The sequence below is a fragment of the Rhinoderma darwinii genome, chromosome 2 (assembly GCF_050947455.1).
Source record: "Rhinoderma darwinii isolate aRhiDar2 chromosome 2, aRhiDar2.hap1, whole genome shotgun sequence".
NCBI classification, from domain to species: domain Eukaryota; kingdom Metazoa; phylum Chordata; class Amphibia; order Anura; family Rhinodermatidae; genus Rhinoderma; species Rhinoderma darwinii.
The window spans coordinates 389,302,324-389,326,256 of record NC_134688.1 but is presented as its reverse complement, the minus strand read 5'-3'; positions in this window follow the sequence as shown (position 1 = coordinate 389,326,256).

Genomic DNA, 23,933 nt, shown 5'->3' with positions numbered 1-23,933 from the left:
ATTTCAGTACAAGTCATTACTATTTCTGTAGCATTACTGATTGTTATTGGATGAATTTTAAGGTATCAGTGACAGATATGTTTTAGTAATATTTCTTTACTATGATATGTGTTTGTACTTTGGATAGAATAGTCTTATTCTGTTTTTGGTGATATGAACTAAAAAAAAAGGGAGTGGCACTGGAGCAACAGTTACTATCTTTTCACTTGGGTGCCCATCAGCTACCAGATTGCTAGTGCAGCCAGTTTAAACCTGCACCTTAAAGTGTAACCGTTGTTTACATTTTTACATTTGTTTACATTTGTTTACATAGGTCAATATGTGAAACGTTGCAATATATCCTATTAGACCAAAAATCCTCTTTGTCTACTCATCAGACTCCCCCCTGTTTCCTAACTGTTCACTCACTGTAAATTTACTACTAAAATCCATGTTTAGTGAGGCAGAGATGCAGACAGCTCACGAAGGGATCAGTTTACAGCTGCCTATAAAAGTCTATGTAGAGGGGAGAAGAGATCATGAGGAGGGAGCTCCTGGAGGGAGACTGATGAGGGAGGTACAGATAGACATTCTACTAGTATCCAGCACTGTGGTGAGATAGTAAACACTTACTAGAAGCAGCATGGAGGCTATTAACCCTTTAATGACCAGCCTATTTTAAACCTTAATGACCGAGCAATTTTTTACGTTTTTCCATCGTCGCATTCCAAGAGCTATAATTTTTTATTTTTGCATTGACATAGCTGTATAAAGACTTGTTTTTTGCGGGACAAGTTGTGTCTTTTAATAGCACCATTTTGGGGTACATATAATTTATTGATTATCCTTAATTAACTTTTTTGGTGGGTAATAGAAAAAAAACAGCAATTTCACTACACTTTTTTGCATCCTAAATTTATGCCGTTTACCGTATGGTATAAATAACACAATAATTTAGTGGGTTGTTACGATTGCAACAATGCCAAATTTATATTGATTTTGTATGTTTTACTACTATTACACAGTAAAATGTTTTTTTTTTATTAAATATTTGGTTTTGTGTCTCCATATTTGAAGAGCCTTAACTTTTATATTTTTTTGCCGATGCATCTGTATGAGGACTTTTTTTTGCGGGACGACTTGTCGTTTTTATTGGTACCATTTTGGAGTAGATGCGACTTTTTAATCACTTTTTATCACATTTTTTTTAAGGCAGGTTTCACAGAAAACAGCAAGTTTTGTATTTTATTTTTTACAGCGTTCGCCGAGTGAGATAAATAATTTTAATAACTTTATAGTCGTAACGGACACAGCAATACCAAATATGTGCAACTTTTTAACTTTTTTTATTTTTTAATAATAAAGCACTTTGTAAGGTGAAAAAGTGGGTTTTTCATGTTTTTTTCATTTTTTTCATTTATTAACTTTATTAAATTATTATTTTTTTTACTTTGTTTACCAGTCTCACTAGGGGACTTCACTATGCGACTGTCCGATCGCTATTATAATACACGGCAAAGTATATTGCAGTGTATTACTACCTGTCCGTGTAAAGCGGACATGCATCTGCTAGGCCATGCCTCTGGCCTAGCTGGGATTAACTGGGGCAGACCTGGGGGCCTTTATTAGGTTTCCCAGCTGCCATAGAGGTCACCGACACCCTGCGATCACACGCAGAGTGCCGGTGGGGTGAGAGCTCCCTCACTTTCTCCAAAACCACTCAGATGCGGAGCTTGCTATTGAGCGCCGCATCTGAAGGGTTAAACGAGCTTAATCGATACTGATATTGACCTCGCCCGTTCGAGCAGGGATGCTTCCAGCCCTCAGTTACCGAAGGTTCCCTGCTCTGTTTATTTATTCTGATGCAGCGCCGTAAAAAGGCTACTGCATCAGAATAAAGCCTGTTAGTGGCCGCCGTAAAAAACACTATGGGGCGGTTACTAACGCGTTAAGCAGCAGTAAGGAACAGTCTAGCTGTGAATAAAACACTGGAGGAAGATATAAAACTTGCTCTGCCCACTTAATAATCTAAATAAAATAAAGTTATGCTATATATTTTGGTGAACCGTAAAAATAAAAATAATAATAGCTGAATTGCTTTATTAAAAACGTTATGCCTAAAAAGTATATGACTCGACCCACAAAAAACAAGGACTTAAATAGCTACATAGCCTAAAAAATAATCTCCTCTTTTATTATTTTATAGTTTTTATGTTCAAAAGTTCTTCAAATGTAAAGACCAGATTTATTTCCTGCAAAGGCACAGCATATCATAGCATGGGAGCTGCATACTGTCTTAAAATTGAGTTCAATATATAACAGTATGCAGTAAGCTCCCTCTAGTGGTGGCTGCAGGCAACCAACATATTATCCTTTAAATCTATGTCTATGCCGGGAATTTGGAGGTCTTTATCAGAAAAACAAAACTAAGGCTACTATAAAATATATTAAGGAATTAATCAGCAGATAATTTTTAACCTACGGTATTTTGATTAAGAAAACCAAAGTGGTATTTGAATGTTTACATTTACTTTAAGGTCAAAACCTGCTCGGTCTTTGAGGGGTTAACACAAATAACAATCATAAATTCAAGCACATATTGTGCTACTTATATGATTAGTGAACCACATCTTTACAGCTCTTCTAACATGAAAACAATTTTAAACATTCTTGAATGATTCCTTTATATGCTATCAGGACAAGCTTAAGCAAGTTTGCAAGCAATATTTAAAAAGCAACTTATATCTTTCTATTTGTACTGAATACAAAATGGAGAAATTATTTTAATTAACCCTTATCTATTTTCATGATTACATAATTACTGTGAATATATTTACATAATGAATTTCTAAAATGGTAGTTTAATATTCTTACAGTAATTGTGTTCTATGTTAAGATAATTAAAAGCTGTTAAAATAATCTTGGGCTTTAAGAACTAATAGGATACTATATAAGAAATATTATTTTGCAATTTAAGCGATAGTAGTCTAAATGAAATAAAAAATATATTGATAAATTTCCCCTTTTTTTAACGTTTATCACTATTTGTGTACCATTTCAAGAACTGCATGTTGTATTTATTTTACTAGTTTAAAGATGTTGGCAAAGTTGAAGGCGTGGGCTAGAGATCACACAGGCAGGAGAAGACAACCCAGAGCAGAATGTGCATGGGCAGAATAACACAGGTAGTGTAGATAAGTAGGAAAGCATACAAGGCAGAATCTGCAGAGGCAGGGGGAAGAGAAAACACACAGGCAGCATCAGTGTAGAAGGGGAGATATAACACATTCAGAGGCAGCATCAGTGTGTGTGTTGACGCAGGAGAGAGAGGATCACAGAGGAGCTGAATAAGTGTTTCTAGAAGGGGAAAGCATTACAGGAAATAAGCTGTGCTAGTACATCAGATCTAGTGAAGGCAACATTATTCTGTATTCATAGAACTCACATCCAACATGTATCCCATGGAGGGCTATGCGCCCACATCAGCCAAGTTTGAAACTAGAAACACGTTGCCAACTGCATGGTTGGGGAGTCTGAAAATAAATCTAGGAATGAAGATTGCAACCTGAAACTTAATGTTACTTTTTTTACTCACTAACATATGTACAAACAATGTTTTCACGTTAAAGGTGTTCATGACCTTTAAAACAATATTTACCATTATTAAGTATTGTCTAAATTATATTTTCTCCAGGATTATTTTTTTTCTTTGCTATTGTCATAAATGACATAAAACTACAATCCAGAAAGATCTTCCAAAATACATTTTACATTTTCCCCTGGCTGGCTGTGGCTGGTGGCTACATATAAACATTCCTGCCATTGCTCAACCCATACATTGCTAACCCCACCTCTCAGTAGTACATCTCCTTATTGCAACGACATGAACTAATCACTTGGCCACTTCATTGAGCAGCCACAGATTTATCGGATAAAGTGGCTATGTGAAAAGGTCACAGGACCATTATATAGTCATGTACTGCCTGAAACGTGGCATTTTTTTAAAATAAAGATAAGGCTTAGTTCACATCTGCGCCAGGGCTCCGTTCAGTTTTTCCATCTGAGCTTTCCGTCAGAACAGAACCCTGACTGAAATAAATGGAAATCATAGGTTTCCGTTTGTATCACCATTGATTTCAATGGTGACGGATCCGGTGCAAATGGTTTCCGTTTGTCTCCATTGTGCAAGGGTTCCGTCGCTTTGACAGAAGCAATACCGTAGTCGACTACGGTATTCATTCCGTCAAAATGACGGAACCCTTGCACATCTGAGACAAATGGAAACAATTTGCACCGGATCCATCACCATTGAAATCAATGGTGATGCAAACGGAAACCTATGATTTCCGTTTGTTTCAGGGAAGGTTCCGCTCATGTGTTCCCCTGATGGAAAGTTCCGATGCAACCACTGAACAGTGCCCTAATGCAGATGTGAATGAAGCCTAATTGAGATTCATTTGATTTCTAGTAAAAAGTCCATTTAAAAAAAAGTTATCCTAGGCAACCAGTTTAATCAAGTATATCTTTAAAACATCGTATTTTCAATTTGCTAAATTTTAGTATATATGCTTGTATTTAAATAAATATTAATTACAAAATTAATGTCTAATGTTTATTTTTTTTTCTTTTGTTCTTGTCACTTGAGGCGCTCGGAAGGTTAAATTGTGTTCACAAAACACATATCTATTTTACATCTTTTAATAAACAATTCATTTTATCTCTTTGCTAATTGTAACATTTACAGTCCTTGCAGGCTTCCTCCACTGTCGTGTCGGTAGAAAATTTTCAACAATGGATTATAATGAAGCATAATTCATTCAACACATCTCAGGCTTTAATTAGTCTAGGGACATAGATGCTGAAATTGCCTGAAAGGAGCCTTTGATATTGACTCCTTTATGAATCTCAGGCTTAAAAAGTAGTAAACTGTGGAAAATCTACCCTCTCATAGATCATCATGGTTTTGATGCTGGTATCTAACAGTACATCACAGCAGTGAGACATAGTATCCTATCTAGCTTTCGTTTAGCATGGCTCTTTGATGGACAATATATTACTAGTGTAGGTTTTATTTGCTTCAATTGAATAACTCATCTTTATGTTAGTGATATTTATATAGAACTGGTTTGGAAATATATGATTTCTTATTATAAAATGGAGAAGCGCAGTACATTTTAATAAGTTGTTACTTATGCTTCTCATCATGACTATGGCCCTTCTGTCAACTTGTTATGTGCTTCTGCCTTCCTGCAAGAGACTTTACTTTATTTTTAAGGCTACCATTTGTTACTTGGCAATACACATAACACTTTAATGTCCCTGCTATTCGTCTTCTTTAGTTTAGTTGTAACAAACCATGCCCAACTTTGTCAATTTGTCTAGTATGAGAGTAAAATACTCATATGTTTGTTAACTAATGTGCTGTGCTTTATACACCCATATATATATATTTTTTTAAAAAGGGCATTATAAAAAGTATTAAAAATAAGACAAAAAATGGGATGTGGCCCAACTAGCTAGGACCTGAGACCTTATGAATATATATATATATATATATATATATATATATATATATATATATATATGTATATACATACATACAGGCCCTTCTCAATGAATTAGAATATCATCAAAAAGTTCATTTATTTGAGTAATTCAATTAAAAATGTGAAACCCGTATATTATATAGATTTATTTGACACAGAGTGATCTATTTCCAGAATTTTTTTATTTTACTGTTGAAGATTATGGCTAACAGTTAATGAAAACCTAAAATTTAGTCTCTCAGAAAATTAGAATATTATATAAGGCCAATTTCAAAAATGGATATTAAAACCGAAATGTAGGCCTGCTGAAGAGTATGTACAGTATATGCACTCAATACTTGGTCGGGGCCCCTTTTGCATGAATTACTGATTCAATGTGGCGTGGCATGGAGGCGATCCTGTGGCACAGCCGAGGAGTTATGGAAGCCCAGGTTGCTTTCATAGCGGCCTTCAGCTCATCTGCATTGTTAGGTCTGGTGCCTCTCATCTTAATCTTGACCATACCCATAGATTCTCTATGGGGTTTAGGTCAGGCGAGTTTGCTGGCCAACCAAGCACAGTGATACTGTGGTTATTAAACCAGGTATTGGTACTTTTGGCAGTGTGGGCAGGTGCCAAGTCCTGCTGTAAAATGAAATAAGCATCTCTATAAAGCTTGTCAGCAGAGGGAAGCATGAAGTGCTCTAAAATTTCCTGGTAGACGGCTGCGTTGACTCTGGACTTGATATAACAGAGTGGACCAACACCAGCAGATGACATGGCTCTCCAAACCATCACTGAATGTGGAACCTTCACACTGGACCGCAAGCAACTTAGACTGAGTGCCTCTCCACTCTTCCTCCAGACTCTGGGACTTTGATTTCCAAATAAAATGCAAAATTTACTTTCATCTGAAAACAGGACTTTGGGCCACTGAGCAACAGACCAGTCCTTTTTCTCCTTAGCCCAGGTAAGACGTTTCAGACGTTCTTTCTGGGTCATGAGTGGCTTGTCACAAGGAATGCGACAGTGGTAGCCCATATCCTGGATAAGTCTGTGTGTGGTGGCTCTTGAAGCACTGACTCCAGCCGAACTCCACTCCTTGTGAATCTCCCCCAGATTCTTGTATGGCCTTTTCTTGACAATCCTTTGAAGGCTCCGGTTATCCTTGTTGCTTGTGCACCTATTTTCTACCACACTTTTCCCTTCCTCTCAGCTTTCCATTAATATGCTTGGCTACAGCACTCTGTGAACAGCCAGGTTCTTTACCAATGTCCTTTTGTAGCTTACCCTCCTTGTGGAGGGTTTCAATGACTGTCATCTGGGAAACTGTCAAGTCAGCAGTCTTCCTTATGATTGTGTAGCCTACTGAACCAGACTGTTGGACCATTTAAAGGCTTAGGAAACCTTTGCAGGTGTTTTGTGTTGCTTAGCTGATTAAAGTCTGACACCATGAGTCTACCATCTTGAACTTTTACCCAATAATAAAGGTTTCTGAGAGACTAAATTTTAGGTTTTCACTAACTGTTAGCCGTAATCTTCAAAATTAAAAAAAAATAAATGCTGGAAATAGATCACTCTGTGTGTACTGAATCTATATAATACAGTGAAGGAAATAAGTATATGATCCCTTGCTGATTTTGTAAGTTTGCCCACTGTCAAAGACATGAAGAGTCTAGAATTTTTAGGCTAGGTTAATTTTACCAGTGAGAGATAGATTATATTTAAAAAAAAAAAAACAGAAAATCACATTGTCAAAATTATATATATTTATTTGCATTGTGCACAGAGAAATAAGTATTTGATCCCTTTGGCAAACAAGACTTAATACTTGGTGGCAAAACCCTTGTTGGCAAGCACAGCAGTCAGATGTTTTTTGTAGTTGATGATGAGGTTTGCACACATGTTAGATGGAATTTTGGCCCACCCCTCTTTGCAGATCTTCTGTAAATCATTAAGATTTCTAGGCTGTCGCTTGGCAACTCGGATCTCCAGCTCCCTCCATAAGTTTTCGATGGGATTAAGGTCTGGAGACTGGCAAGGCCACTCCATGACCTTAATGTGCTTCTTTTTGAGCCACTCCTTTGTTGCCTTGGCTGTATGTTTTGGGTCATTGTCGTGTTGGAAGACCCAGCCGCAAGCCATTTTTAATGTCCTGGTGGAGGGAAGGAGGTTGTCACTCAGGATTTGACGGTACATGGCTCCATCCATTCTCCCATTGATGCGGTGAAGTAGTCCTGTGCCCTTAGCAGAGAAACACCCCCAAAACATAATGTTTACACCTCCATGCTTGACAGTGGGGACGGTGTTCTTTGGGTCATAGGCAGCATTTCTCTTCCTCCAAACACGGCGAGTTGAGTTAATGCCAAAGAGCTCAATTTTAGTCTCATCTGACCACAGCACCTTCTCCCAATCACTCTCAGAATCATCCAGATGTTCATTTGCAAACTTCAGACGGGCCTGTACATGTGCCTTCTTGAGCAGGGGGACCTTGCGGGCACTGCAGGATTTTAATCCATTACGGCGTAATGTGTTACCAATGGTTTTCTTGGTGACTGTGGTCCCAGCTGCCTTGAGATCATTAACAAGTTCCCCCCGTGTAGTTTTCGGCTTAGCTCTCACCTTCCTCAGGATCAAGGATACCCCACGAGGTGAGATTTTGCATGGAGCCCCAGATCGATGTCGATTGACAGTCATTTTGTAGGTCTTCCATTTTCTTACTATTGCAACAACAGTTGTCTCCTTCTCACCCAGCGTCTTACTTATGGTTTTGTAGCCCATTCCAGCCTTGTGCAGGTCTATGATCTTGTCCCGGACAGCCTTAGAAAGCTCTTTGGTCTTGCCCATGTTGTAGAGGTTAGAGTCAGACTGATTAATTGAGTCTGTGGACAGGAGTCTTTTATACAGGTGACAATTTAAGACAGCTGTCTTTAATGCAGGCACCAAGTTGATTTGGAGCGTGTAACTGGTGTGGAGGAGGCTGAACTCTTAATGGTTGGTAGGGGTTCAAATATTTATTTCTCTGTGCACAATGCAAATAAATATATATAATTTTGACTATGTGATTTTCTGTTTTTTTTTTTTTTATATAACCTATCTCTCACTGGTAAAATTAACTTAGCCTAAAAATTCCAGACTGTTCATGTATTTGACAGTGGGCAAACTTACAAAATCAGCAAGGGATCAAATACTTATTTCCTTCACTGTATATTAGCTTCACTTTTTGAATTGAATTACTGAAATAAATAAACTATTTGATGATATTTTAATACATTAAGAAGGACCTATATATATATATGTTACCTTTTTTAGTTTCAAGATCTTCTTATGGACCTGAAAGTTCAGAGCTCAATGTATATTCCCTTTTAAAAATGTTATTTCTCTATTCACCTCCCTTCTCTTATTGCTCTTATATCTATGCCGGAGCCTTCAGCCTCTAACCTCACCATTCCTAACATGGCTGTGCAATTTGGGAAATCTGTAAGATAATCGAATTCAGAAGTCTTTTTCAGGAATATATACATGCTGTGTGCGAATAACACTAAACTGTTCTGACAACATAAGCCTCAAGGATAGGTTAGCAATAAACAGGGGAAGAATATATGATTTCATGTTCATTTATAGCCTCTAACTATCAATCTGGTTCACATAAGTCTGCATAAAGCTGCACAAAATGATGTGTATGTATATATATATATATATATATATATATATATATACAAAAAAGAGAACGTGAAGCAGCACTCAATAAAGTGAATTTATTCATCCAACATGGAACCACAAGGTTTCACCTCCTCTATGAAGGCATTTTCAAGTGAGTGCTGCTTCACGTTCTCTTTTTTGGATATCCAACACATAAGGAGAGGTCACTCCTTCATTTTTGAAGCCTTGTACCAGCCTAGCCAGGCATTTGTTCACGGTGCTGCTCCAATCCTTTGCTTTATATATATATATATATATATATATATATATATATATATATATATATATATATTCAGTGTGTATAAAGTGTATATAATAAATATATATGCTGTACATGTATACTTTATGGTCACCACTCCTAATTATTGAGCCATGCAATTTCCATATTCAAACTTTGTTAGTAGCATTTCATTATCTGGCAGTTTGATGGACAAATCTGGGTTTGGTGGATGCTAGGAGGATGCTACCTTAATACATAATGCCTACTGTATAATTTGACAGAGGAGGCATAATGGTCTGGCACTGTTTTTTAGAATTAAGGCTAGGTCCCTTACTTCCAGTCTAGGGTAATTTTAATGCCACAGCATACAAAGGTATTTTACCCAATTGTATGCTTCTAAGTTTGCGACAATAGTTTGAGGAAGGAACTTCCTGTTTCAGCATGACTATCCTCCTATGCACAAAACAAGGTCCAACACTTCTTGGTTGTTCAAGATTCATAAGGAGGAACTTCAGTGGCCTGCACAGAATCCTGACCTCAACCCCTTTAAACAACTTTGACATGAATCGGAGCACAAACTGCGAGCAAGACCTACTCTTCCAACCAAAAATTAAAATGATGTCCTTAAATTCTTATATGCAGCTTGTGCTCTGTATTATTCTACCCTTCTATTTATGGAACAGGACAGCTGCCGTTTTCAGTCGTATTATCTATCATAGTGTGGTTACCACTCATTTTGTCACACAGTCACCTAGAGGCCCCTCCTTGGCAATCAATCACATTGAGAAAATTCTCCTTCCCTCTGTCTCAGTCTGCCAAGATGTACTTGAGAACTAAGTACGTGTATATATATATATATATATATATATATATATATATATATATATGTATATATCTATACATATATATATATATACACACGTGTGTGTGTGTGTGTGTGTGTGTGTGTGTGTGTGTGTGTATATATATATATATATATGTATATATTATATTTAAGGTGTATCTAACTTTTCTGGTGACCGTTCAGAATAAGCTGTCATATGTTTGTACATGAGGAATAACACTATTTATGGACATTATATGACTTATATGCAGTGGCATAACTACCGCTGTAGCAGCCATAGCAGCTGTTACAGGGCAAGCGACATGAGGGGGCATGTGTCACCCAACGGCACGGCCACCCCATGACCGGTGGCACCGCTAGCAGCCACCACATTCAATAGTATCTACATCCTTAGGACGCAGATATTATTAAACACTATATGGACAGTGACATCAGGGCTTCCCTCTAGGAGTGAAATATCCGGCCTATGCTTTGGCTGGGGATTCTGCTCCTAGAGGGAGTTCCAATGATGCTATCTACAGAGAGGCTGGCACTATCTTCAAGGGAGGTGTGGTACTATATACATCGACACTGTGGCACTATATATAGGGACACCTTCTACAGGGAACACTGTGGTTCTATCTACATGGGCACTGTGTCAGTATCTACAGGGGTACTGGCACTAGGGTAGCTAAGTGGGCATTATACTGTATAAGGGCAGCTAGGGGGCATTATACTGTATGGGGGCATTATGATGTATGGGGGCATCTCTGTGGGCATTATACTGTATGAAGGCATCTGTGTGGGCATTATACTGTATGGGCGCATTTATGGGAAGGTATACTGTATGGTGGCATCTATGGAGGCATTATACTATATGGTGGCAGTTATGGGGAAATTATACTGTATGGTGTTAGCTATGGAGGCATTATACTGTGTGGGGGCAGCTATTTGGTATTATACTGTGTGGGAGGCAATATGGGAGCCTGATACTGTGTGGGCTGAGCCGGGTGTACATGGGCGAGGATTGGGTTGGATTGTTTCTCTAACTGAAACAAATGTGCTGGTGAAGAATCCTAAAACAATACATTACTGCATTGTTATTACACTTTGAACTCCTCATGGGGCTATTTGCTTGCTTGCCAATCGCAGAACACTCCTCCGTACAAGCAGAAGGTAGCTAAATAGCTACCTTTACTGTTAAACTTGTGAAGTTGGAGAGAACTAAGTCAAGTAGATGTGAGTAATTGAATTCTAGAGGCAGTATACCGTCAATAAATGCGGCAACAATGAGGCAAAATTTACATTTAGGTATATATTGTATAACAATAATTTATTTCACCCAATCTCTAAAAATGAAAAATATAAAATATACCATTTGTAATAAACTTAAGTTATTACTAGTCCCGACTGGTTCCAGGTCATCTCCACTTGTGCCCACTGTGGTGACATTTTGTCCATTGTGACATTACATAATTATGTTCATCTTGTAAAAAGAGAAATCCTGAGACTAGTGGGAAGTTACAGAGAGGTAACAGAGGAGAAATAATACGGTAAGCATATTATAAATTTTTTTACTTGAAGATTTTTACAAAGTAACACCACCAATCTTATTTCTTTCACCTCGAAAACCCCTTTAGACTATTCTGTACAAATAATGCCGTTTTGGAGTAGGATATCAGTTCTCAAAGCAAACGCACACAGTAGCTGTAGTAAAAGTAAAAACTGTGATAATCCATCATAAACAAAACTGGATGAACTTTGCTTGAACCGTGTACACATCTATATAAAAATTACATACATTTTCAAAAGTTTTATATGCGCTGTCATACATTCCACAAACAAAAATATTTTGTCTCCAAAGCTATCTTAATTTACCAACAGTTAATCTAAACTATGCATGCGGCATAGTGCAAAAGATTTATACTTTTGCTTCTTTGTTTCTTAAAGCAGAATGCAGGGAACAGGAGGTATTTACCTATCACCAGCTGTTCTTCCACAATATCACTATCCAAAAAGTATTTATAACATACTACTTTAAATGTCTGCAGGCCAATCTGTGACACTTGAAGTATGTATAACAGATGGCCAACATCCCTAGGAACAAGCCAGTCTGTTATTACCATTAGGTAAGCTCTTTTGTGTCTCCTTAAGCATTGTTATTCTTATGGAAATATAAACATGAAAAGTGGGTTACACAACTATTATTCATTATCATCACTTCCATGATCATAGAATAGACATAACATAACATATATTTCATATACCACAGAGCTATGCACATTGAGTTAATCACCTTATTTATATACATTCTTATTTACAATGCGTTAAGAAGCAATACAAAATATTCTAAAATAAACTATAAAAAATTAAATATATTTTTATGTTTAAATAACTTTTAATTGAAATTTTCTAAATATTTTAATCACAAATGTAACATCAATGTTAGCACAGTGTCCAGCAATGTTAGCACAAAAAGTAGGGATAAAAACAATATGAAACATAAAACAGTAAGATGTGTCCAGGTCAAGTAAGCCAAACTCAGCAAATGATATTGCAAATTACAAGACAGTGTAGGTCTAACATAAAAACAAATAGAGTACACTTCCTAATCATATAAGGAGAAGGTGAGGAGGGCACCGGCTGTTTACTAGATGGGGAAAGGGTCAACCCATAAATGACTATATGTGGTGTCCTCACTAGAGATGAGCGAACTTATCAAAAGTTCGGTTCGGCTAGTTCGCCGAATTTCACAAAAAAGTTCGGTTCGGACCGAACTAGTTCTGACCGAACCTGTCACTTCCGTGCGCCGAGCATGCTACTGTCCGGGGTGCTGATAGAGTTAATGGGCTGCACTAACTCTTTCAGCAACCTTCACAGTACATGCTCGGCGCGCGGAAAATACAATTTAAAAGTAATAAAAAAATAAAAATTATACGTTCGTACTTACTTTCCTCCTGTCCGGCCTCCAGCGATGACGTTTCATCCCTTTCGCCGCTGCAGCCAATCACAGGCTGTAGTGGCGGTCACGCACGTCAGGATGACGCTTCATCCCACGTGACCGCCTCTGCAGCCAATCACAGGCTGCAGCGGCGACATGGATGAAACGTCATCGCTGGAGGCCGGACAGGAGGAAAGTAAGTATGAACGTATTATTATTTTTTTTTGGCATGTATGTATGTTGGCATGTATGTATGTATGTATGTATGTATGTTGGCATGTATGTATGTTGTCATGTATGTATGTATGTATGTATATCTGTGCATGTATGTTGGCATGTATGTATATATGTGCATGTTTGTATGTATATTTGCATGTATATATTTGTATGTTTGCATGTATGTATTTTTGCATGTATGTTGTCATGTATGTATGTATGTATGTTGTCATGTATGTATGTATGTATATATGTGCATGTGTGTATGTATATTTGTATGTATGTATGTATGTATGTTTGCATGAATGTATGTATGTTTGCATGTATGTGTGTTTGCATGAATGTATGTTTGCATGTATGTATGCATGTTTGTATGTATATTTGCATGTGTGTATATATATATATATATATGTATGTATGTATGTATGTATGTTGTCATGTATGTATGTATGTATGTATGTATGTATGTATGTATGTTGTCATGTATGTATATATGTGCATGTATGTTGGCATGTATGTATATATGTGCATGTGTGTATGTATGTATATTTGCATGTATATATTTGCATGTATGTATGTTGTCATGTATGTATGTATGTATATATGTAATAATAATATAATAATAATCTTTATGTATATAGCGCCAACATATTACGCAGCACTTTACAATTTAGAGGGGACATGAAACAAACAATATCAGACATTACATAGTGACAAAGTTCATTTACAATTCAAATCTGGGGAGTGAGGACCCTGCTCGCAAGAGCTTACAATCTATGAGGAAGTAAAGGAGACACAAAGTGTAACAGTGTTTGTTCTGTACAATGGTCCGGCCATTTTTATACACATGCCGTGGTAACATAAAGCTGCATGAGCCGGTCACCAGCCAGTATCCGTGTATGACGGACATGAAGAGAAGGAGTGTGAGGGAATCTTATTCTGATGACTAATCTAAAAGGAGGGCCATGGAAAGGAGTCAGATTAGGGAATGTTATAGGCCTGTCTAAATAGATGTGTTTTCAGGGCACGTTTAAAACTGTGGATATTTGGAATTAATCGGATTGTCTGGGGTAGCGCATTCCAGAGGACGGGTGCAGCACGAGAGAAATCCTGGAGGCGGGAGTGGGAGGTTCGGATTATGGAGGATTTTAATCTAAGGTCGTTGGCAGAACGTAAAGCCCGAGTAGGGTGGTAGACAGAGATGAGGGAGGAGATGTAAGGAGGTGCAGCACTGTGGAGAGCTTTGTGGGTGAGAGTAATAAGTTTGAATTTTATTCGGAAGGGGATGGGCAACCAGTGCAGTGACTGGCACAGATTAGAGGCGTTGGTGTAGCGGTTGGTCATAAAGATGAGCCTGGCTGCTGCATTGAGGATAGATTGGAGAGGGGAGAGTTTAGTGAGGGGAAGACCGACTAGTAATGAGTTACAGTAGTCAAGACGAGAGTGAATCAGAGCAACAATGAGAGTTTTGGCAGTTTCCTCCGTAAGAAAAGAGCGGATTCTGGAGATGTTTTTGAGGTGAAAATGACAGGAGCGTGAAAGTGATTGTATGTGAGGAGTAAAGGAAAGATCTGAGTCAAAAATAACCCCGAGACAGCGGGCGTGCTGCTTAGGAGTGATGATAGTGCCACACACCGAGATGGAGACATCAGGTTTAGGGAGGTTAGTAGATGGTGGGAACACAAGGAGCTCAGTTTTAGAAAGATTCAGTTTCAGATAGAGAGAGGACATGATGTTAGAGACAGCGGACAGACAATCACTGGTGTTCTGTATTAAAGCAGGGGTGATGTCACGGGAAGAGGTATATAATTGGGTGTCATCAGCGTAGAGATGGTACTGGAAGCCAAATCTGCTGATGGTTTGTCCAATAGGAGCTGTGTAGAGAGAAAAGAGCAGCGGACCTAGGACTGATCCCTGAGGAACCCCGATATCAAGGGGAAGAGGAGAAGAAGTGGAACCACCAAATGACACACTGAACGAGCGGTCAGAGAGATAGGAGGAAAACCAAGAGAGAGCAGCGTCCTGGAGGCCAATAGAGTGGAGCATGTTAAGTAGGAGTTTGTGGTCTACAGTGTCAAAGGCTGCAGAGAGATCCAAAAGAATCAGGAGAGAGGATTTACCGTCCGATTTAGCCGCCAAGAGATCATTTGAGACTTTAGTAAGGGCAGTTTCTGTGGAGTGTAGAGTGCGGAAACCAGATTGTAAGGGGTCAAGAATGGAGTTAGCAGAGAGATAGCGGATAAGGCGAGAGTAGACCAAGCGTTCCAGGAGTTTGGAGATGAAGGGCAGATTAGAGACTGGTCGGTAGTTGGCAGCGCTGGATGGGTCAAGAGTTGGTTTTTTCAATAATGGGTTTATAATGGCATGTTTAAAAGCGGAGGGAAAGATACCAGAGGAAAGAGAGAGGTTAAATATTTTAGTCAGGTGACTAGTGACAGCTGGGGAGAGGGACTGGAGGAGGTGTGAGGGTACAGGATCACTAGGGCAGGTAGTAGGACGAGAAGAAGAGAGGAGCCTCGAGACTTCTTCTTCAGTTATTGGGTCAAATGCTGAGAGTGAAGAAGAGGGAGTGCGGGAGGGAAGGGGATCGATGTTACTAGGGGACTGGGAGAGAATATCATGTCGGATGTTGTCAATTTTAACTTTAAAATAATTGGCCAGGTCTTCAGCACTGAGATCTGTGATTGGCGTCTGCACTTTAGGACTAAGGAGGGAGTGAAAAGTATCAAAGAGGCGTTTTGGATTGTTAGATAGTGTGGAGATGAGAGAAGTGAAGTAGACTTGTTTGGCGCGGCGAAGGGCAGAGTTGTAAGTTTTGAGCATAAATTTGTAATGGAGGAAATCTGGATCCAAATGCGATTTTCTCCACAGTCGTTCGGCACATCTCAAGCACCGCTGAAGAAAGCGGGATTGAGGAGTGTGCCAGGGTTGTCGTCGTCTTTGTCGGGTGGTTCGGAGTGTAGTGGGGGCTGCTTCATCCAATGCATTTTTGAGAGTGTTATTGTAAAGTTTGGCAGCCAGATTGGGACAGGAGAGGGAAGAGATAGGGGACAATGAGGACTGTAGACTGTCTATGAGTTTCACAGTGTTAATGGCATGTAGATTTCTGTATGTCTGATACATAGGCTTGACCTGAGGAGGCAGAGGATATTTGATAGTAAAGGAGAGAAGGTTGTGGTCAGAGAGCGGGAGAGGAGAGTTAATAAAGTCAGAAACTGAGCAGAGCCGGAAGAAGACTAGGTCAAGTGAATGCCCGTCCTCATGTGTAGGAGAGTTAGTAAGTTGTGACAAACCTAGGGACGAGGTTAAAGATAGAAACTGGGAGGCAGATGAGGAGATTGGGTTATCAATGGGGATGTTGAAGTCACCCATGATGAGAGTGGATGTTTCAGAGGATAGAAACTGTGGAAGCCAGGCAGCAAAATGATCCAGGAATTGGCGGGGTGAGCCCGGGGGGCGGTAGACAACTGCCACTCGGAGGGAAAAAGGGTGAAAGAGTCTGAGGGTGTGGACTTCAAAAGAGGGAAATGTGAGTGAGGGGACTGGGGGAATGACCTGGAAAGTGCAGTGTGGGGAAAGAAGTATACCTACCCCTCCACCCTGCCTGTTCTCAGGTCTGGGGGCATGAGAGAACTGGAGACCACCATAAGATAGAGCAGCAGGGGAAGCAGTGTCAGACAGGTGTAGCCATGTTTCTGTAAGAGCCAGGAGGTTGAGAGAGTTAGAAAGGAATAAGTCATGAATAAAGGTGAGTTTGTTGCACACGGACCGAGAGTTCCAGAGAGCACAGTTAAAAGAGACAGGAGAAGACACACAAGGAATGGCAAGAAGATTTGCAGGGTTTCTATGTGTGGCAGGTAAGTGGTTAAGCTTGGCAGAAGAAAAGGGAGGACCAGGGTTGGGAGAGATGTTCCCTGCAGCTAGTAGCAGGAGAATGGAGAGAGACAGCAGATGGTTATGTGATTTATGTGAGTGTTTTTTATATTGGGCAGTGGGATGAGATGGGTTAAGTTGACTGAGGAAAGTGAATAGTGAATGGGAGCTGTGCATGGGCGAGGCAAGGAGAGAGGGACTGATGTGGACTGTTTTTTGGCAAGGCTTAAATGGGCGATAGGATTGTCAACCAAGAGCAGCTATAATGCTGAGAGCGGTAGCAAACATGTTTGTTTACAGATAGTTAGTATTCTAATATTTAGAGCGTGTGATAGTTTGTTTGGTTTGGTAATGCAGCTTACCTGTCACTGACCCTGTGCAACTGCCATGTATAACTGCCATGTATAACTGCCATGTATAACTGCCATGTATAACTGCCATGTATAACTGCCATGTATAACTGCCATGTATAACTGCCATGTATAACTGCCATGTATAACTGCCATGTATAACTGCCAGGACACTTTGACAGTATGACACTTAGACAGCCATGACTTCTGCCTTCGTGCCCCCCTGCACGAGTGCCTTCCCCATATGCTACATCTAAATTTATAGGGAGTAGATGCTCAGATCTAGGCCTAATTAAGCTCGTTCAGCTATTAATCAAATCAACTAGACACATGAGGTGAAAAGCTATGCAGAGATAAACAAACTAGCAGGTCTGGATGATCATAAAACTTAACGACGATCAAACACTTTGACAAAACTTAGAGATAACATTAGACTATATAGCAAGACAGGAAAGCAGAGTTATATACCATAAAATAAAAGTTTCAGTGTTCTGAAATGCAGCTACAGCAGGGATGAGGTTCATGCAGGAATGAAATGGATTATATACCATAAAATAAAAGTTTCAGTGTTCTGAAATGCAGCTACAGCAGGGATGAGGTTCATGCAGGAATGAAATGGATTATATACCATAAAATAAAAGTTTCAGTGTTCTGAAATGCAGCTACAGCAGGGATGAGCTTCATGCAGGAATGAAATGGATTATATACCTGTATGAAGAGAAGAGAGATGGATGTTAGATCTGTGCCATGTATAACTGCCAGGACACTTTGACAGTATGACACTTAGACAGCCATGACTTCTGCCTTCGTGCCCCCCTGCACGAGTGCCTTCCCCATATGCTACATCTAAATTTATAGGGAGTAGATGCTCAGATCTAGGCCTAATTAAGCTCGTTCAGCTATTAATCAAATCAACTAGACACATGAGGTGAAAAGCTATGCAGAGATAAACAAACAAACTAGCAGGTCTGGATGATCATAAAACTTAACGACGATCAAACACTTTGACAAAACTTAGAGATAACATTAGACTATATAGCAAGACAGGAAAGCAGAGTACCATAAAATAAAAGTTTCAGTGTTCTGAAATGCAGCTACAGCAGGGATGAGCTTCATGCAGGAATGAAATGGATTATATACCATAAAATAAAAGTTTCAGTGTTCTGAAATGCAGCTACAGCAGGGATGAGGTTCATGCAGGAATGAAATGGATTGTAGTGTCCCACAGGAGCACTACTATGAAAACTATGTTTGTCTTCATGTGTTGTGTTATGCTGCCATCTACAGGTCCAGAAATGTTATGACATTGTGTTTCAGCCTATGCGGAGTGGTTTTCTATAATGTAACAGAAGCTGGGAGGAGTTAATTAGGGAGTGGTTAGAGTGAGTGAGGGCAGTGGTGAGCTAGGAGTGGATGCAGCAGGAAGCACAGTGAAGGTGCTCCTGAGTTCAGCCATTTTCGGATTACAGAGAAAGACAGGCCTAAAGAGATTTATTGGAATAACAGCTCAAGGAGCCAGAAGAGTCCAGAAAGAGAGACTGTGAGTAGAGAGATAATAGCACTCCTGCATTTAGCATTGGGCTACACTGATTGAGCTGAATTTGGATGACATATTTGTATTGTACAATCTCCATCTTGAAAAGTAAAAGTGTGCATGCAAGCTCTCCTGATTAACTGCCACCACCGTCTCCTGTCTTCTATTTGCACTCTACACCAAGGGCACCCCAAATAACACCAGACAGGAGTCAGCCACCAAGGGAGTGCCCCGGGGGAAACAACAGTCATCATCATCATCTTGTGCAGCCCCCTCATCACTGTGTGTGTGTGTCCCTGGGAGGTGGGAAGGCCTGCAAGGCAAAATACCACCGTGACACAAGACAGAGAGCCCAGTATCCACCAGTTTGGGTTCCTGCATCCCACGCCACCCACGGGCCACCACATATAATTTTGGCGTCACGAACAGGATCTCTATGGCCTCTGTGCCTTATGAACTAAGTCAGCGCTGATGCGCCACAGCCGGAGCAGAGTTACAGACATTTCGCTACAGCCGGAATAAAAGTTTCCCGCCAAGTCGCCGCCATATTGGAAGTGGCAAGGAACTGCGCAACAGAACCCGCGAAAACAGCGGAGCAGCTAAGAGAAAGCTGGTGAGTGCCTGAATAGGCCAGTAAATGAGATTTAAAGTAAAAAGTGGCAGTTAACAGTGTAGAGACACCGGAAAAGATATCCGGAAAAGAGGCTTAGTGCATAGCCTGAAATTGAACACCCGTTGCTAGGGGTTACTGTAGGACTTATTGCAGAAAATGTCTGATGACGGAGATAACGGCTCTCCAAGCCCCAGTGGGTCACCTCCAACAGCACAAGTGATGCCACTCACTATGCCCTATTACTTTGGAGCACCATGGCTTCCTCGCTACAAAGGCGAAGTTCATTCCCTGAGGGAATTCAAAGAGAAGATGCTGTCCATGTTCCGTTTGTATCCTGTCTCAACAGACCAGAGGGTTGAGATATTGATAGGACAACTAGAGGGCGCAGCATTAAGAGAAGTGAAATCCTGGCCCAGAGCAGAGAAAAAAACAGTGGAACAGATACTGGACCGATTGCGTGCCACATTTGAAGTAAGGACTGTGGCAGAGCTCAAGATGAGGTTCTTTGGAAAGAAGCAGCAGCCCGGTGAGTCATTGAGAGACTTTGCTTTATCCCTGCAGGAGGCCCAGCGGGCAATTATGCAAGTAGAACCCTTAGAGGCTGCAGAGGCTGACAAGGCCTTAAGGGAGCAGTTTGTTGAAGGAGCTGCATCTGAAGCTCTTAAAAGTCAGCTCAGAATGTTGGCCTCCCAGAACCCAAGCTGTATCTTCTTGGACTTTAAAGAGCTCGCAATTAGAATCCTGGGGACTGAAGCCGCAGCGGTTCAAGCCAAAGTTTTCCCCTATTCCATAGAGACTCCTACGGAGTCGCAAGTAGATCATCCTACAGCAGCGGGAAGTCAAGTTGCACTAGCTCAGTGTGCCCACATGCAAGCTCAAGATCCAGTTGGTGAACTGAGGGACCAAATTGCTGTCCTCACCAAGAGCCTCAGTAAAATGTGCCAGAAAATGGAAGATATGGAGCAACGCCAGAACGAAAGCCGCCGCTACTCCAGTAACAGGTTCAGTAACCGATCAGAAGGGGGAAGTTACCGGAATTGGGGTAGACGCTCTTCTGACACATTTGATACCACCGGAAGACCCATTTGTCGTAGGTGTCAAAGAGCTGGCCATATTGAAAGAGAATGTCGTCAGTTAAACGACAATCCCCCGAGGCAGAGGACCGCCCCTCGGGAGGAAGACCAATAGGTCCCACAACACCAGAATGGATTCCCCGGTACATTGGGCAGTGTCCAGTGATTACGATCCACCTAAATGGGATCCCACTGTCGGCCTTACTGGACACTGGCTCTCAAGTCACCACTCTGCAGAGAAGTTGGTTTGAGAAGTACTGGGACCTCGACCAGCTGATACAACCCCCAGACACGTGGCTTAACATTGTAGCCAGTAATGGACAATCGATACCCCATCGGGGCTACTGGGAACCCACGATCCAGATGGGAGAAACTGAACTGCCCCAGCAAGGCGTAATTGTAGTGAACGTCTGGGATGATGACTTTCCGCCAGTGGTGCTGGGCATGAATGTTCTTAGGAATTGCTATGAAGAGATGCTAGATGCCCTACACCGAGCACTTTCTACAGTCCCTGTCTCCAATCAAAATGCAATTCAGCATGCTATCCGTCTCTTGAATGCCCAACAGAGGTTCACGAATGAAAAGGGTGAGATCTGCCGTGCCCGCATCATGGACTCACAACCAGTGACTCTGGAACCAGAGACGGAAACCATTCTGTGGTGTCGAGCTCGTCCAGGTTTGCAAGGTCAAGATTACCAGGCCCTTGTGGAACCTCTTCTTCTGGAAGATCATCCGACCGTGCTAGCAGCCAGAAGTCTAGTGACTGTTTCTAATGGGAGGGTACCTATTCGCCTCCTGAACATTGGTGATACGGCTGTGGTACTGAGTAAATACCGTCCAGTTGCTAAGCTCTCACAGGTCTTCTTCCAAGATGTCTGGAGCCCTGAGACTACAGTGTTCCAGCAAGCTACCCAGAATCAAGTTACCCCTGAGATGACAACAAAACCCTGGTGGACCGAGATCCATGTTGGCGATGCTAATACTACCGAAGAGGAGATCGAAGGAGCCCTGATGGTGGCCAAAGACAATCAACAAGCCTTCAGTAAACATCCTATGGATTTTGGGAAGGCTACTATCATTGAGCACACCATCCCTACAGGCGTCCATCCACCCATCAAAGAAAGGTACCGTCCCCTTCCACCAGCCATGTACCAGCCAGTGAAGAAAATGATTCGGGAAATGAAGGACGCAGATGTGATTCGGGAGAGCTACAGTCCATGGGCTGCACCCCTAGTCCTGGTGAAAAAGAAGGATGGCAACATTAGATTCTGCGTGGACTACCGCAAAATCAATAATATCACTCACAAGGATGCGTATCCCCTGCCACGCATTGAAGAATCCCTGACTGCTTTGGGGTCTGCTGCCTACTTCTCAACTCTGGATTTGACCAGCGGGTATTGGCAGGTACCTATGGCTCCCGAAGATAGGGAAAAGACTGCTTTCACTACTCCCATGGGGTTGTTCGAGTTTAATTGTATGCCCTTTGGGCTATGCAATGCCCCAGGAACCTTCCAGAGGCTGATGGAACGCTGCCTGGGTCACCAAAACTTCGAGACCGTCCTCTTGTACCTGGACGACGTAATCATCTACTCAAAGACTTATGAGGAACACCTACAGCACCTGGCAGAAGTCCTCAAAACCCTCATCAAATATGGCCTGAAAGTGAAACCCTCCAAGTGTCATCTCCTGAAGCCGGAAGTCCATTACTTAGGCCATGTCGTGAGTGCAGAAGGAGTGGTTCCTGATCCAGGCAAAGTAGCAGCAGTAAAGAGCTGGCCAGCCCCTACCACAGTCAAGGAGGTGAGAAGTTTCTTGGGATTTGCAGGGTATTATAGACGGTTCATCCCACACTTTGCCCAGATTGCAGAACCCCTCCAGGGATTGTTGAGAGGTCACTCCAAGGAAGCTATGAAGAGAAGGATCCCGATTGAGTGGGCTGAAGCCCATGAAGCCGCTTTCCAGAAGCTGAAGCAGCTGTTAACCGAACCACCTATCCTGGGATATCCTGACTACAACCAACCCTTTAGGCTGTATACTGATGCCAGCCAGAAGGGATTGGGGGCCGTCCTGTCGCAGGTACAGGACCAGAAAGAGAGAGTCATCGCTTATGCCAGCAGAGGTCTTCGAGGCGCTGAACGGAACGACCAGAATTATAGTTCCTTTAAGCTGGAATTCCTGGCCCTTGTGTGGGCAGTGACCGAAAAATTTAAAGATTACCTGGCTGCAACACCCTTCATCGTCTTCACGGATAATAATCCGCTGGCCCACTTGGATACAGCGCGACTGGGAGCTCTTGAACAGCGATGGGCATCCAGACTGGCGAATTATCAGTTTGTGATCAAGTACCGGACTGGTGCGTCCAACGTGAATGCCGATTCCTTATCCCGTTTGCCTGTGGGTGAAGAACCGGTCCGATGTAATGATGAATGGGAAGAGGTAGAGATGCCTACATTCTATGCCCAGTTTGCAACCCAGAATTCGGTGATCGCTCAGAGGAAGCGAAACGAACATCCGCAACCAAATGTTCCTGACTGCTCCCAAGATTCCAGACAGTGGGCTAGATTCCAACGGGAGAGTAGAAACCTACAGGAATTGCAGACTTCCCTTCTTCAGAAGAGGACTCCGGACCGAATACGTAGAGGTCAAGCTGATCAGGAATTAATTTGTCTATGGAGACTGAGGAATCGACTTTTCGTGTCCAGAGGTCTACTACAGAGGACTGCCCTGGATCCAGTAACGGGTGAGCGTCTACATCAAATTGTGGTACCCCGGCGAGATTCCAAATCCATCTTGGAAGCCTACCATGACAGATCGGGACACTTTGGGGTTCATAAAACGGAAGATACCATACGCCGACGATTTTACTGGATTGGCATGAGAGACGACATAGAGAAGTGGTGCCGAGAATGTCCCAACTGTGCTCAGAGCCGAGGAGAGCGTCATGACCAGAGAGCCCCACTTCACCCCATCATCAGTCATAGACCGCTGGAACTGGTAGCCATTGACCATGTCAAGTTTGAACCAAGCCGCACTGGGTATACTTATGCTATAACTATAATTGACCACTATACGAAGTTCGTGGTA